General features: G+C 34.0%; 1 pseudogene; it reads left to right on the forward strand.

Moving 5' to 3' along the window:
* The first annotated feature begins 7,524 nt into the window (after positions 1 to 7,524).
* LOC138174741 (large ribosomal subunit protein uL11 pseudogene) lies at positions 7,525 to 8,199 on the forward strand (annotated as a pseudogene).
* Positions 8,200 to 16,801: the final 8,602 nt, after the last annotated feature.

Raw genomic sequence — 16,801 nt, forward strand, 5'->3', positions numbered from 1 at the left:
ATATAGATCAATGACTTACAACATATACCAAAATCAATTCTAAATGGTTACAGGATCTAGGTATAAATGCTGATATTATAAGCAGTATGGGAGAGCAAGTAATAGTTTACCTATCAGATTTATGAAGTAGGGAGGACCAAACAAGAGTTAGAGAGCATTATGAAATGAAAAATGGATAATTTTGATTACGTTAAATTGAAAAGGTTTTGTACCAAAAAGTCAATGTAACCAAGATTAGGAGGGAAGTGGGAAACTGGGGAAGATTTTTTTTTTACAACCAGTGTTTCTGATAAAGGCCTCATTTCTAAAATATATAGACAATTGAGTCAAATGTGTAAGTACAAATATCCTGTACAGGATATGGACAGACAGTTTTCAGAGGAAGATATTAAAGATCTTATAAGCATATGAAAAAATGACCTAAATCACTATTGATTAGAAAAATACAAATCAAAACAAGTCTGAGGTACCACATCTCACCAGATTGGCTAAGATGGAAAAACAGGAAAATTATAATAAAAGCTGGAGAGGATAATTGGAAAATTAGAACACTAATGCATTTTTGGTGGAGTTGCAAACTAATCCAACCATTCTAGAGAGCAATCTGGAACTATGCCCAAAATTCTATAAAAAAAAAAATGCATACCTTTTGTCTCAGCAATACCACTTCTGGGGCTGTATCCCAAAGAAATTACAGAAGTGGGAAAGAGACCCATATGTACAAAAATATTAATAGTAGCTCTATTTGTGGTGGCAAAGAAGTGGAAATAAAGGGGATGGCCATCAGTTGGGGAATGGCTGAACAAGTTGTATTATATGAATGTAATGGGATACTACTCTGCTATGAGAAATGAAGAGCAGATAGACTTCATAACATCTTGGAGAGATTTATATAACTGATGCTGATTGAGGAGAGCAGAACGAGAATAATTTTGTACACAATTAAAGACACATCGTATGTGTGATGATTAACTTTTGACGGACTGGAATCCTCTCAGCAATACAAGGTTAGAAGACAACTACAAAAGACTCATGAAGGAAAGGGATTTCCATATCCAAAAAAAATAACTACAGAGTCTGCAGATTGAAGCAAACTATTTTCTCTCTCTTGTTTGTGTTTTTTTTTTTTATTTTATCCCTTCTTTCTCATTGTTCAGCCCATTGGTTATAACCCTTTACAACAGGACTAATGTTCAACGTGAAGGTAGAACCTATCTTTGATTACATGCCACTATAGGAGGTGAGGGAGGCAGAGGGCAAGGGGGAGAAAATTTGAAACTTAAGAGGTTGTGGAACTGAATGTTGTAAACTAAAAGTTTAAAACATCAAGTGCTTCCAGATATGTTAAACCATAACATCAGTGTCTTGGAGCCCTTGTAATGGCTTAGTCATTGTCCTAGAGGAGAAGAGGGAATTTAAAGATATTCCTTAAATTTGTACAATTTAATTATATGCTCTTACATATGAATTACCAATTTCATTTGATATCTTTTTTTCTGTTTTGCTTTCCAAAGTACCAAGGAGCTTTTCAACAGGAAGGAAAAGGCTGTTTTTTGGATTAATTTCTGTTAAAAGTATTTCTCATTGAGGACATTTTCCTTTGCTCCATTTATTTTACTTGAAATAACGTTAAGAAATTCCTATTTATCTTGAAAGATTTTTTAGTCCATTCATTTAGACTTCAAAGCTTTAGTCTCTACAAGAATGGGATATATGTAAATAAGATAAAATAAAGGAATGAGTGACTTGTAATCTTTTGGCATTGATGCATGGGACTGAAATTAAGACAACCTAAACACAGCATTCTGTTCTCCCACTGACTACATGTGTAAACTTGTATAAGTCTTTTAACCTCATTGGGCTTCTGTTTCTGAAAGTGCAAAAGGAGGAGATTGTCCTAACTAACATTTCACATACATCCTCTTCAATTCCAAAAGTATCTTATTCTGTTTCTCTTTCAATGATCTTCCTTAGTAAGAGTATAATGATACTCTTGGTATAATGTGATAATATTTCAGGTTATTTTTGACCCAGTCTTGGGACCTTGCCTTTATTACCTCTAGTTTTCCTAGGGTATGTTATATTATGTTGATAACTTAGGAAATAGTAAATGTCCTATTCCTTACATTTCCTGTACCATTTTCCTATTATTCTTTAGTTGATATATCACAAGTCTAACTTGCTTATTTTCACAGATTTCATATGATTTAATATAATTCCTATGACTTTCTTCTCCTTCAAAATGTTATTCATTATTTTCCCCCTATGATGATTCCAAGTGCTTGTTTTTGCAGCTTCTGGTGTATTAAAGATTCAGTCTGAAAAGTCTGTGTTACTTTTTTACTCATGTTCTGAGTCTCTGTACGTTGAAAAATAGGAAATATTCAGTTTATGTCAGAAGTGCATTTTCTTTTTTCTATCTCCAAAGTGAATTTCCACCCATCAAGTCAAATTTGTTGTGTTAATTGATTTCCTTAATTGGTTTCTGTTTCCTTGGTAACGCCTGAAATTAGGGTTTTCAGGAAGACTTTTTGAAAGTGTGTGGATTGGCATATGCTGCCACTTTTTAGTGTGATTTAAATCCTTGTGAAGTTGGACAGTTTCAGCAAGTGTGATTTCAAATGTCTCCTTGATGTACTTGGCATATTCTTTCATTTCCTTAAACAACACCTAAAAAGAATTTAGAGTGGCTTTAGATATATTCTAAGTATCCCCCTCAGCATCCCTGGCTCATTTCCCATAAATTTACCTAAAGAAATTAAAGCTAATATGTATATAATGCTGTGAAGTTTGCAAATTACTTCTCATAAATACTCATTTCACCTTCACAGCCCTGTGAGGTAACTACTATATATATTATTATACTCATTTCAAAGAGAAACTGAGCTTCAAAGATGTCAAATGAATTGTCCAAGATCACATAGGTGATAGGTAGCTGGGACTGACTTGAACCTCAGTCTATACCCAATAGGAAGTCTAACTCTATAGCTATTATTACTTTGTGACTAAACACAAATTTGCTTTAGGTATATTGATTTTTCCTATGAGGTTTCACCACTATGGTTTTTCTCCTTTTGCAAGCAGAGGGAATAAAAATACACTTGTTCTAACTGACATAGATATTTTAAAGAATGCAATAAAACATTAGTAGGCATGCCAGAAAATATTTAAAGAATACAATAATTGGACTGACTTTTATAAAAGATAACATAAATCCTCAAACTATGTGGTTTGGATTGCATCCACCTTTGCTTTATGCCAAGTGAGGGGTAACCTATACTAAAAACCCTGAACTCTAATATGCAATCACTTAATATTTTCGTTTTTTACTTCAGAAGGCATAAACACTAATTCATAGACCATTCAAAGAGGCAGCATAACGATGAAAGAGCTCCTGAATAAGGAAGGCTTGGGTTCAAATCCTGCCTTTTGCTCTCTATTTTCTCTTGTCTTTTTAAACAATCTCTCTTACTTGTCCTTTAATTTAAGTCCATTTCTCTTCTCCAGTGAACTAATTATGAAACACTGGAGGAGTTTCTGAAAATGGCAAAATAGCAAAATATTTCAAAGGAACCTAGGAGAATAAAATAATTTGAGAATACATAGAGGTAGAGCCAAGATGGTGGAGTAAAGGTAAGGAATCCCATGAGCCCTCCACCAAAACCTACCAAATACCTTTAAAAATAACTCTAAATGAATTCTAGAGCAGCAGAAACCACAATAAGATTGAATAAAGCAAATGTCTAGCCCTAGTCAACTTGAAAGGCTAGCAAGAAAGGTGTGTTGTAACAGGGTGGGAGAGGAAGAGAGGAGCACAGTCCAGCAGAGGCTTTGCTAGTGCAGAGAGGTTCTAGCATAATAGGAGCAGGTCTCAGGGCCACTGAATCAGTGGTAGTAGTGGCAGTTTCCAGACCTCTCAGCCCATAGATTCCAAAGACAACTTAGAAGGTCAGCTGGAAGGGCCTGTCAAACCTGGGTAAGAGTGGAGCACAGACTAGCACAGGCTGTTCCAGTAAAGCCCTGGACAGTAGCAAACCAATAGCAGACCTTAGGAGTGACTGAATCAGCAGCATGGAAGGGGCAGTAGCTGCTTCTGGAACTCTCAACCCACAGATGGTAATGGGGTCAAATAACTGGTCAGAAGAAGATGATAGGGGTCTATTTGTGAGCACTGAGGCAGCACTCTGCTGCTTTATCTATACTCAGATCTGGATCACAGTCCTGGGAGGCAGTCCCAGGGTGAGGAGGAACACTAGCACCCCAGAGCTTGTGACAACAGTGCACAAAATCAGGAACCCTCCTCACAGTTGTAGGGCAGAAAAAAAGTGCTTGTGGTAATTCACAGACCAGAGCACAGGCCAAGAGAGTAGTAAACACCTCTCCTTAAATCATGCAACCTTGAAAAAACTGAAAACTTACAGGTCCACAGAAGTATCTCTGAAAACAGCTACACAAAACCCCTGAAGCTTGAGAAAGTGTGCCCTCCACCCTGGAAGCAGAGCCCACATTAGCAAAGAGTTAAAGGTCAAGAAATAGACTAAGAAAATGAGCAAGCAATGGGAAAATTCAAAAGCAAAAACAAAAAGATGAAAATAAAATCTGACTATGGTGACTATGCTGACAAGGAAGATCAAAACACACACTCAGAAGAAGACAACTAAGCTACATCCAAAGCTTCAAAAGAAAAATATGAATTGTCTCAGGCCATGGAAGAGCTCAAAAAGGATTCTGACAATCAAGTAAGAGACAGAGGAAAATTTGGGAAGGGAAATGAGAGTGATACAAGAAATTTATGAAAAAAATGAGTCAATACCTTGGTAAAGAAGACTTCCCAAATACTGTAGAAAGTAACACCTTAAAAACAAACTAGGCCAAATGGTAACAGAGGCTCAAAAAGCCAAAAAAAAGATGAATTCCTTAAAAACAGAATTAACCAAATGGAAAAGGAAGTAGAAAAGCTCATGGAAGAAAATATTATCTTAAAAATTAGAATGGAGAAAACTTTATGAAAAATCAAGAAACAATAAAACAAAACAAGAAAATAAAAAAAAATAGAAGACAATGTGAAATATGTCATTAGAAAAGCATCTGGAAAATGGATCCCAGAGAGATAATCTGAAAATTAATGGACTACCTGAAATCATAATAATAATTATATATATATATATATATATATATATATATATATATATATATATATATGCCTTTTGGAGGACAATTGGAGTTAAGTAACATGCCCAAGGTTACAATCTAGTTTTTTTGTGTGGGTGTTAAGTGTCTGAGTCCAGAACCAAACTCGAGTCCTCCTGACTCCAGGCCGGCGCTTTACTCACTGCGCCACCTAGCGGCCCCTATCATAATAATAATATTAAAAAGTGTACACATCATATTGAACCACTTATCAAGGGAAACTTCCCTGACCTTCTAGAACCAGATGGTAAAATAGAAAGTGAAAGAATCCACTGATGACCTCCTAAAAGAGATTTTAAAATGAAACCTGCCAGGAATATTATAGCCAATTTCTAGAGTTTTCAGGTCAAGGTGAAAATATTATGAGCAGCCACAAAGAAAAAAGTTTAAGTATCATGGAGCCACTTTAAGGGTAACACACAATTTATCAGTTTCTACTTTAAAAGGTCACAGGACTTGGATTAAAACCCAGAATCATCTACCCAGAAAAAACTGAGTATAAACTTTCTGTGGAAAATAGGGATTTTTAGTGAGACAGAGGACTTTTAAGCATAAGTGATGAAAAGATCAGAGATGAATAGGAAATTTGACTTTCAAATACAAGACTCATGAGAGGCATAAAAAGGTAAACAGGAAAGGGAAATCATAAGGGATTTAATAAGATTAAATTCTTGACATTCCTACATGGCAGTATGATACTTGTAACTCATATTAGCATTCTTATTTTTAGCGCAGATAGAAGGAGCACAGAGGCCACAGAGACACAGACATAGAGGGCACAGGTGTGAATTGCATGTACAGGGATATCTAAAAAAACTGAAATTAAAGGGTGAGAGAGAAATATAATGAGACAAGGAGAAAAGGAGAGGTGGAATGGGGTTAAGTTATCTCATGAAAGAGGCAAGAAAAAGCTTTGAAGATGGAATGGAAAGGGGGGTGAAGCAAAATGAATGAACATTACTCTCATCAGGATTGACTCAATATGTGCTCAATTGGGTATAGAAATCTATCTCACCCCACATAAAGTAGGAGGGGAATGGCATAAGCAAAGGGGGGAGCTGATATAAGGGAGGAAATGTTGGGGGAGGGTGTAATCAGAAGCAAAACACTTTTGAGGAAGGATGAGTGAGGGGATAGAGAAAATAAAATAAAGGGGGAGAGGGATAATAGAATGGAGAGAAATACAGTTAGCAATAGTAATTGTGAAAGAAAATTTGAAGTAAATTTCTCTGATAAAGACCTCATTTCTCCAACATATAGAGAATTGAATCAAATTTAGAAAAATTATGGTCATTCCCCAACTGATAAATGATCAAAAGACATGACCAGTTTTTAGATGAAGTCATCAAAGCTTTCTATAGTCACATAAAAATACTCTAACTCATTATCAATTGGAGAAATTCAAATTAAAACAATTCTGAGGTACCACCTAATCACTATTATATTGACTTAGAGGTAAGAAAAAGTAAATGACAAATATTGGAGGGGATGTGGGAAAAATTGACTTTAATACAGTAATAGTGGAATGGTGAATTGCTTTAACCATTCTATAAAGCAATTAGCCAAAGAGCTATAAAACCATGCATACCCTTTGACCTAACAATATTTCTACTAAGTCTGTCTCCCCAAAAAAGATAAAAAACAAAAAGGAAAAGGAACTATATGTACAAAAATATTTATAGCAGCTCATTTCTGGGGTAAAGAATTAGAAATTGAGGGGATGTCCATCAACTAGAAATTAGATGAACAAATTGTGATATGTGATTATGAAGAAATACTGTTGTACTGTTAGAAATGATGAGCAGGATGCTCTCACAAAAACATGGAAAACTTGCCTGGGGTGATGCAAAGAGAAATGTACTATGTATAAAATTACAGCAATACTCTGTGATGATCAGCTCTTAATGACTTATCTATTCTCATCAATGCAGCAGTCCAAGACAACTCTGAAGGACTTATGATGAAAAATGCTATTCACTCTCAGAGAAGGAACTGATGGTGTCTGTATATGGATTGAAACATACTATAATTTTTTTTACTTAAAGAAATAATTTCATAATAGCAAAAATTATAAATTTTTTCCTTGTCTATTGAGAAACACAATAAGTAGTATTTACTGTATTTTCCATTGGAAAGGATTAAATCTACTATGGATGACAAATCTGAAATGATTTTTAGGTTATTTGACAAGAGCTTAAATGAAAATAATCTTTCATCCCTAACTATGGAAGGTGTTAATTCTAATGAATAATTCCTGGGCAAGGAGATTTAGAAATCCTCCTCCCCCTCACCATTAAAAATAAGATAATGAGCTTTTTGGCTTCCAGCTCGTGGTGGTGAAGGTGCAACTTCTTTCAGTCATCCTGAATCCGCATTCATCCAACACCGGCAGCCACCCCACAGTGTCCAGGCCAAGTCTCCACCTTCATCGCCTCCATGCCACCCAAGTTTGACCCAAATGAAATTAAAGTCGTGTTTTTAAGGTGCACTGGTGGTGAAGTTGGTGCCACATCAGCTCTGGCCCCCAAAATTGGTCCCTTGGGTTTGTCTCCCAAAAAGGTTAGTGATGACATTGCCAAGGCAACCGGTGACTGGAAAGGACTAAGGATCACAGTGAAGCTTACCATTCAGAACAGACAGGCTCAGATTGAGGTTGTACCTTCTGCCTCAGCCTTGATCATCAAAGCCGTAAAGGAACCTCCTCGGGACAGAAAGAAGCAGAAAAATATTAAACACAATGGAAACATCAGTCTGGATGAGATTGTCAGCATTGCTCCACAGATGAGGCACAGGTCCTTGGCAAGAGATCTCTCTGGAATCATTAAAGAGATACTTGGGACAGCCTTGTCTGTGGGCTGCAACATTGATGGCCGACATCCTCATGATGTCGTTGATGACATCAATAGTGGTGCTGTTGAATGCCCAGCAAGTTAAAAGCTACAAAGGAGACTGTTGCAATAAATTTAATATTTGACAACAACAACAACAAAAAATAAGATAATGAAATAAAGGAAAGAGACACACCTTATGATCTATAACATCTTAGCTTAATTTACATCTATAATGAAGAGGCAGTATGCTTTAATGAATAGAGTAGTAGACACACAGTCCTAGCTATATATCTTACCTCTTAAACATAGTGCCATTGTGTTCCTGAGAAAGTTGTTTTATTTTCAGATTCATGTGGAATTGTCTTTTTTATTATACTTTGTTATAGAATTCCTTGTTTTATTCTATAAATTAAAAATAAAATTGAAAACAGAAAGAAAATCATTTAAAAAAATGGGAGAATGTTATTTCTCCTCATCACAAATGCCTTAGTGAATAAATGACAAATTTTACCATATATCCTCAAAATTTTTAAAAAAAGAAATAGCAAATATTTGATTTTCATTTAAAAAAAACACCTACCTTTTTCTCCTACATTCCTTGAGGCTACTTGGTGAAGTGAAAGAATCTTGAATTTGGAAACCTTCTCAATTTTGTTCCTGATTCCATCAATTTATGTGATTTTGTGCAAGTTTGTCTGTTTGGTGTTCAGTTACCACATCTGTAAGATGATAGCTTTGTATTAGATGATCTCTAAGAGCCTTTCCAACTCTTTGTATATGATCTGATTCTAGAATCATAGAAGTTGTTAGTCATTATTATAGATCATTTTATGGTACCACATGGTGCCAAGAAAATAACTTTGTGTATGGCCTTTTCTCTATCATACACAATTCTAGAAAGTACCAATGTCCTTTCCTGAGGAAAATTTTCTATGTTGTTGGATACATTCTTTGTCAGAATGGAAGAGGCCTACTTTGCCCTGTGTCACAAGATTGGTGATAAAGAAATTCATGACAGCCTTCCTTTAAAAAAGGTTGCTTTTTATTTTTTATTTTTGCCATCACTTGTGCTGGACATTTACTCCTCAAAACCCTGTCCATGAAGCAGGGCTGCTATTGATCTTCCTGTAAGAGCAGCTCTAAAACCCATAACCTATAGTGAACTTTCAAGCCAAAACACCAATGCTCAATCCTACCTCTACCATTTTGTCCCTTTGTGTCTCCATTTCTTCCCTTCTAAAATGAAATAGTGAAATTATAGGTAGCCTCTTTTTTTTCCCTAGCTCTGACAATGTCCTTAAGATTGCAAATCTTATCTTTCTTTTTCTCTCTGATTCCAGGGAATATTCTCCATCTATTCATAAACCAACAAAGCACCCTAATTTCTACCTAATTAGTTCTTTTAACAACTGAACAGATTTATTTAAATCACTCAATACTATCAATTATTTTTACTAGTCATCAACCTCATCTAAATTGTAAGTATGTGAGGATGTTGGAATTTTTAAAGTTCTCAGTTAGGCATTCTCTCAGGTAAAATCATTACCATTCATTTGGGAAGAGGAGGGAGGGAGAAAAATGTTAGGACACTACATAGTTTCTTCCTTGTGCTTCTAGAGGAGAAACTGAAAGTAAAATAGGGAGAAGTAGGGATGTGGCCTGCAATTTCATTAATTTAGTTAACCCTTGCATGAGAATACTCCCCCTACAAATGTAGGTTATCAATTTCTGTCTGATTTCATAGAGAGTTTTCTATAGCAGAGGTGTCAAACTACTGGCTGGAGGGGCACATGTGGCCCACAACATGCCTAAGTGCCTCTGAAATGGATTATAATATGAAAAATGTTTTAAAAAATAAATAAATACAAAAGACAAATCATGTTACTATGTAGTTTTCTAAGTTAATATGTGGCTCACAGAGAATTTAAGTATGGTTTAGTGGTCCCCAGTTTTTATTTGCTTTTGATACTCTTGGGCTCTAGAGATCTTAGGAGTCAAATAAATTGCTCCAGGTCATAAAATCAGTATGTTTCAGAGGCAGCATTCTTCTGGATTTCTCTATCTTTACCCAAGAACCTAAACATCCTGCTAGATCTCTTCATCCCTGAACTTATACCTCATCACTACTTCCTTACCCTTGAGTCTTCTCACTCTAATTTGAAAAATCATTACATAACCTTCATTTAAAGAGGGCACACAAGCCAGTCAATGATTTTTAGATTATTTTTGTATTTTCTTCATTTATTCAATTATAAACTCCTCATGCACTGAGACTTTCTTTTTCATTCTTTTTTCTTTCCTTTTTTCTCCTTCACTTCACTTTTCTTCTCAATACCATTCTTTCCTTCTTTTTATAATCCTCAATACTTGGCATAGTACCAGGCTCATAGTAGGCACTTAATAAATGTTTACTGACTGACCAATTTTAAGATCAACTCTTGGAGGTTGCTGAAAAACATCCAATTTATCAAGAAAGATTATTGATGCCATAAGGTCACTGTGTAACAAGAAATTTTAAAAAATACTGGTAGGATTTTGACAGCAAACACAGCCATCAGATGTACATTATCTAGGGATATTATAAAGAAACAATATCAGTTAAAATAACATTAGAAGACATAACAAGGATTAGATTAAGTTCTATTTGATAGCAGAGTTTATTTTTCAATTTATTGTTTACTTATTTTTCATACTCCATTTTTTAAAATTTTGTGTTCCAGATTCTCACCTTCCCTTCAATTCGTCCTCCATACAATGAGAAAGCAAGTGATATTATCTCAATTATACATGCAAAATCATGTAAAACATTTCCACATTAACCATGTCACAAAAAAAGCAAGAAAAATAAAGTGTAAAAATACTTCAAATTATACTCAGATTTCATTAGTTCACTCTGGATAGAATTTTTCAATATGAGTCTTTTGAAATTCTCTCAAAGCAGTATATTTTTCAGAGTAGCTAAGAATTTCACAATTGATCCTTGTTACATTATATAACAGAATTTAACTAAAAAAAATAAATAAATTATATATTTATTTCTATTAGGAGTTTGTTATATATCCTTATCAGTATTATCTACTGTTTATTTTTTCTTCAGATTTAGATCAGGAGTTCTAATAAAGATTTATGTATATAATAACCTACACATGAATACTTAAATATAGATGTGAGCTCAAATATTTTGATGTTCTAGTCAACAACACATGTCACAATTCTTCATGGCTCATCCATCATTTTCTTGTCCATAAATTTCTGTAAGGTCATGACAAGGTTCCACCTAGAATTCTGGAGCTATAATGCTTTTTCTAAATATCAGTAAATTATTAGTGGAACACATAGGCAACCTACAAGTTGTGACTTGTTCTCATTTGTAAGCAGCCCATATCTTTTTATTTTTAAATCATACTTTAAAAATGACAACACTCATTCTTGTTCTTTCTCATAGTATTTGTAATGGGATACAGCTTGTTCCTATGTGCCATGTACTTCTCTGTTCTCCTCTTAGGAAACCAGAGTGTTCCACAACTATTAATCACATGCTAGTACTGGTAGATTATTATTAAAGAAAATAGGTCTTTGTTTCAGGGACAAGTTTTCTATCATTTAAAGAAACTTATAGTTTCTCTAAGTAAATCTAATTTGTTCTTTTATTCATTTCTTGGTCCAACTAATTATTCATTTTTAGTGTCTATATCTATAATATACATATATGTGTGTATGTCTGTCTGTCTATATATATATATCAAATATGCCATACACACATATATACAAACACACATAGGAGTGTATATATGTGTACATACATATATGCACTAATTGGAGGGTAAATATTATAGTTATTACTGCAGTTTAAATTTACTTGGAAATATGTATATATATATATATATATATGTGTGTGTGTGTGTGTGTGTGTGTGTGTATGGATAGATAGATAGATAGATAGATAGATAGATAGATAGATAGATATCAACAAACATTTGTTAAGTGCCTACTATGTGCCAGGCACTGTGACAAGGTCCAGAGTATACAAAAAGTAGTCCTCAAAGAGCATAGATTACAAGAGGAAAAGAAACATACAGTACAGATAGATATAGAAATAGATACAGATATAGATATTGATGAATATATATATGTATTTGTATATGCATGCACATAGATGCACACACCCTTAGAAAGATATAAACAAGATAAATAGGAAATAATTTAAAGAAAATAAACACTGGAATTAAGAAAGTTTAGGAAAAGGCACCTCATAGAAGGTGGGATATTAGCCAAGGAGGACTATTGTCATTGTAGAGGAGGAAGAACATTCCAGGCAAGGGAGGGTGGGGGGTGGGAGCCAACCAAAATGTATATAGCCAAGCGATGAAGTGTCTTGTTTTTGGGACAGCAAGGCAGCCATTGTGAAAGAATTCAAGAATATATGTTTGAGAGTAAAAAGTAAGAAAACTGCAAATTTGGGAGGGGGTTGCTTATGAAGGGCTTAGAATGCAAAATAGACTATTTTATATTTGATCTTGGAGGCAATAGGAAGCCACTAAAGTTTTTGAAGATGGGGTAACATGATCACACCAGTGTTTTAGGAAAATCAGTTTAGTGGCTGAAAGGAGAATGGATCAAAGTGGGGAGAGATCTGAAGCAAGCAGACCCACTAGCAAGCTATTGCAATAATCCAGGGGTGAGGTGTTGAGACCCTGTATTAGAAGAGTGGTCATGTCAGAAGAGAAAAAGGTGATATTGGAGAGATGTGGCAAAAGTAAAATCTGCAGACCTTGGGAAAAGTTCGGATATTAAAGGTGAGGGATAGTGAGGAATCCAGGATCACTTCTAGAGTGTCAGCCTGAGGGATGGGGAGGGTGGGAAGTGTATGAGACTACCAAATGAAATAGTATATATATATATATATATATATATATAAATAGAATATATATATATAAAAAACTCTATATATATATATACACACACATATATATAAATATATATATATATATATATATATATATATATATATAAAAAGAGAGAGAGAGAGAGAGAGAGAGAGAGAGAGAGAGAAGACACGAGAATCAGAAAAGACTCCTGATGAACACTTATGGTTAGAGGGCATAATCTGGGGAAAATTCCACAAAAGAGACATAAAAGAGATGCTCAGATGGGTAGAAGGAATACAAGGAGAGAGGGGTGTCCCAAAAAAACCCTAGAGAGAAGAGAGTATCAAAGGAGGAAAGAGTAATCAGCAGTTTGCAGAGAAGTCAAGGAGAATTAACATTGAGAAATAACATTTGACGAATAAGAGATCACTAGTAACTTTGGAAAGAGTGGTGTCAGGGGAGTGAAAAGGTTAGAAGCCAGACTGTAAGATGTTAAGAAGAGAGTAAGAGGAGAGAAAAGCTATCTATTGTAGACAGCCTTTTCAAGGAGTTTAACTACAAAGGGCAGAAGAAAAATGGGATGAGAACAGAGATGAAAGGATCAAGTGAGAATTTCAGTACAAAAAAAAAACATGGAAATACTTATAAGCAGTAAGAATGAGCTAGTAGAGAGGAGGAGAATGAAAATAAGGGAAAGCATAGGGACAAGAGAAAAGACCATTTATTGGAGAAGACTGGATTGAATGGGATTATTTGAACAAGCAGAGAAGTTAAACTAAGTAAGGAAAAAGATCACTTTATCATGGATGGAAAGGAAAAAGTGTCAGAAGGCAACAGAATGATAGGAAATGAGGAAGAGGGTAGAAATAAAAGGAGTTCATGGTGAAGGGCCCTCATTTTTTTCTTTTTGTAAAATATGAAACAAGGTTCTCAGTTGAGAGAGAGAGCAGTGAAGGGGAGATTTGAGAAGGAATGAAAAAGTTTATGAGCCACTGTGTACAGTGAAATAGTGAATTGATAAAGGAGGTATAGCAGGCTTGTCTAGCAGCAGTGAGGGTCCAGGTGCGGTAATATAAACATAGATTTGTAGTGCACCCAGTCAGAATGTCTCTGTGATTGTCTCCACCATCATTTAGCAGCACATGTGTAGGCTGGAAGGCAAAATGGTTGGTATGATCCAAGCTTGAGGCTTAGCTTGGCATAATTGGTTTCATGATAAGGGACTTCAACAGAAAAAGATAGTGTAGAGTTAAATTGGTTCACCACATAGGTACAATGGGGAGGGGAAGATAGATTATCTACTGTAGGTACTGGGAGAGACTGGAAAGTTTAGGAATTAGAATTCATATTATTGATGAAGGGAAGGCTGAATAAGAGATAAAAAGCCAATATGAGTTTATATGTGGTATACATACACACACACACACATATATACACACACATCTATTGATAGTATTACTACATTTATAGTTAGATGGACAATCTTCATATTTATGCATATATATCAGATATATATGCATAAGCATACACATATATGTATATATCTGTATAAACACCAAGAAAGGAAATCTTCTAAATGTACATTGTAGTAATCTAAATAATAGATGTCCTTTATTGCTTACATTTGTTTTAATGTGGATGTCTTGACCAAACTCTTGAAAGGTTATAGATTTTGTCTGAAATACTCTGTCCTGTTTGTTCCAGGGATAGAGTTAATTATGGTTTTGTTCCTTTTTAAAACTCAGATTTTCAAATGAATCTGTAATCTCATTGGTTCATGACTTCCTTTCAACAATGAAGATAGTAATACATCTATTCCTACTACTCCTGTGTAATAACATAATTTCTGAAAAAAAAAACAAAATGTGCTACTTTATTATGAAGTTTCAGTGCCTTTTTATTGTGTCTCTGCAAAAAAAATAAATTCCTATATTTAGTCATTGAAGATTTTCATAACTTGGTTTCAATCAATCTTTTAGATGTATTTATTTCACATTTCTCCCCTTCAAATATCACATTACAAACAGCCTGTTGTATTTACCATCACAAAGCATTCCGTTTGTCATGTCTTTTCCTTTCTAACTGCCTCCTATCCCTAAAGTAGTTCTCCCTCCTTGTCCTTCCCTCTTGTAATCCTTTAATCCCTTTAAGGTTCAGGTCAAACTATCCTTTTTTTATGTGTCTCTTCTTGATCTCCCCAAGTTTTTAATGTTCTCTTTTCCTTTTGAAATTGGATTCAAAGAATCTGAGTTGAAATTCTGGCCCTATTCTATCTGTATCATGCTAGGCAAGTCATCCAGTCTCTCTTAATTTTAATTTCCTCATTTATAAATTGTTTTAATGACATGACAACTAATGTTCTCTTCTACTAGAAATGTATGATCCTATGAAACCAGATCAAGGAATCTCCCACACCCTCTATTAGCACAATAAATGCAGTTTTCCCCCTTCAATTAGACAACAACATACAATGTTCTTTTAAGGGTTACACTGATTCTTAAAAATTTAAAAAGCAAATCTAAATGTTGCAAGGTTAGTGAATTAAGGCTACTGACCTAAGTCTATGACAATCCAGTTTTAGCAAAAAGTAACATTCACCTTGTGTTGTTCAGGAGTATTGAAGTTCATCTCTAGAAGAAGATGCTCTTGTCTTTAATTTACAATTTTGGATATTAATATCTTGTCAACACCATTACTTAAAAGTGTAAAAAAATGTACTTAGTATAATTTAATAACTCCTCCTCAATCTCCAAGTTTGACTTTTATGTTTTAAATGAAAACAAAATTATATGATGTGTATAAAACAAGAATGGAATGCTAAAACTTGTAATTAAACATTGTATTTTTCTGCTTAGAAAATATAAACTGTTCAATAAAATTATTAATTAATTAATCTTTTTTTTCAATTATTCCTAGTTTTAAGGCATTATTGGGAGTTTTTTTTTTATTTTTTAATCTCCACTCTAATGTTTAGGTTTCAGATTATTCTTATATTTCTCTATGTAATCAGTATTATTCCTTTTATTTATAATAGCATCAGCAATAATCAAAGTAGTCATAAAATGGTACTTTAATTGGAGCTTAAAAACCTCTCAGTTCAATATACATGGTTTTACTATTTTCAGTAACAATCAATGCACTATATTCAACTTTCAACATTATGCCACTTAATTGACTGGAAACTCTTCACTAGCATTTGCAGAAAAAAATAATCATATAGGTCACAACATTTTACGGAAAAGTGTGGTTATACAGCATACAACACTATAATAGAACTTTTAGATAATTATATTCTAGTAGATAAAGTTAAAGATGTAGATGTGAATTTTATTTCCTTTCATTACATATTAACTATATGCTTTTTTTCCCAAATGCTTTATTAACTTCTATACAACTTTACTTAAAGCATCTTAAGTATTTACTGTCATCTCACTGTTAGCTCATTGTAACAATTTTAAGTAATAATTTTTTCACAGTAACAACAATATTTTTTAAGTAAAACTTTGACTATTATAAATAGCCAAAATAACTACAAAGGACATATAAAGACTATCTGTAGCCAGAGAAAAAAGGAATAAATAGAAATATGTCTAGAATGATTTTATATATATACACATATTTGTTTCTAATGATGTTCACTTCTGGGGTGGGGGAGAGAAGAAACAAAGGAATAAACACATGATAATTTCATTACATTTTTAAAAGGAAAAAGCAATTTGTACACAATAGATTTACAGTTTCATTTGCCATCATCTTTTTTTGTTGTTGTTTTCTACTATAGTATGAAAATGCTTGGTTTATTTCTTAAGTTCAGAATAAAATAAATTAAAAAGTAGTATCTGAGGTGAGGAAGAGATGTATGGGGTTCAAATTATCTCCAGAATAGTATGTTAAGTGCTATATACCATGTTT

This window comes from Petaurus breviceps, unplaced genomic scaffold (genome assembly GCF_028583685.1).
Source record: "Petaurus breviceps papuanus isolate PSGF00001 unplaced genomic scaffold, PetGlider_PUasm1.0 76, whole genome shotgun sequence".
In the NCBI taxonomy this organism is placed as follows: domain Eukaryota; kingdom Metazoa; phylum Chordata; class Mammalia; order Diprotodontia; family Petauridae; genus Petaurus; species Petaurus breviceps.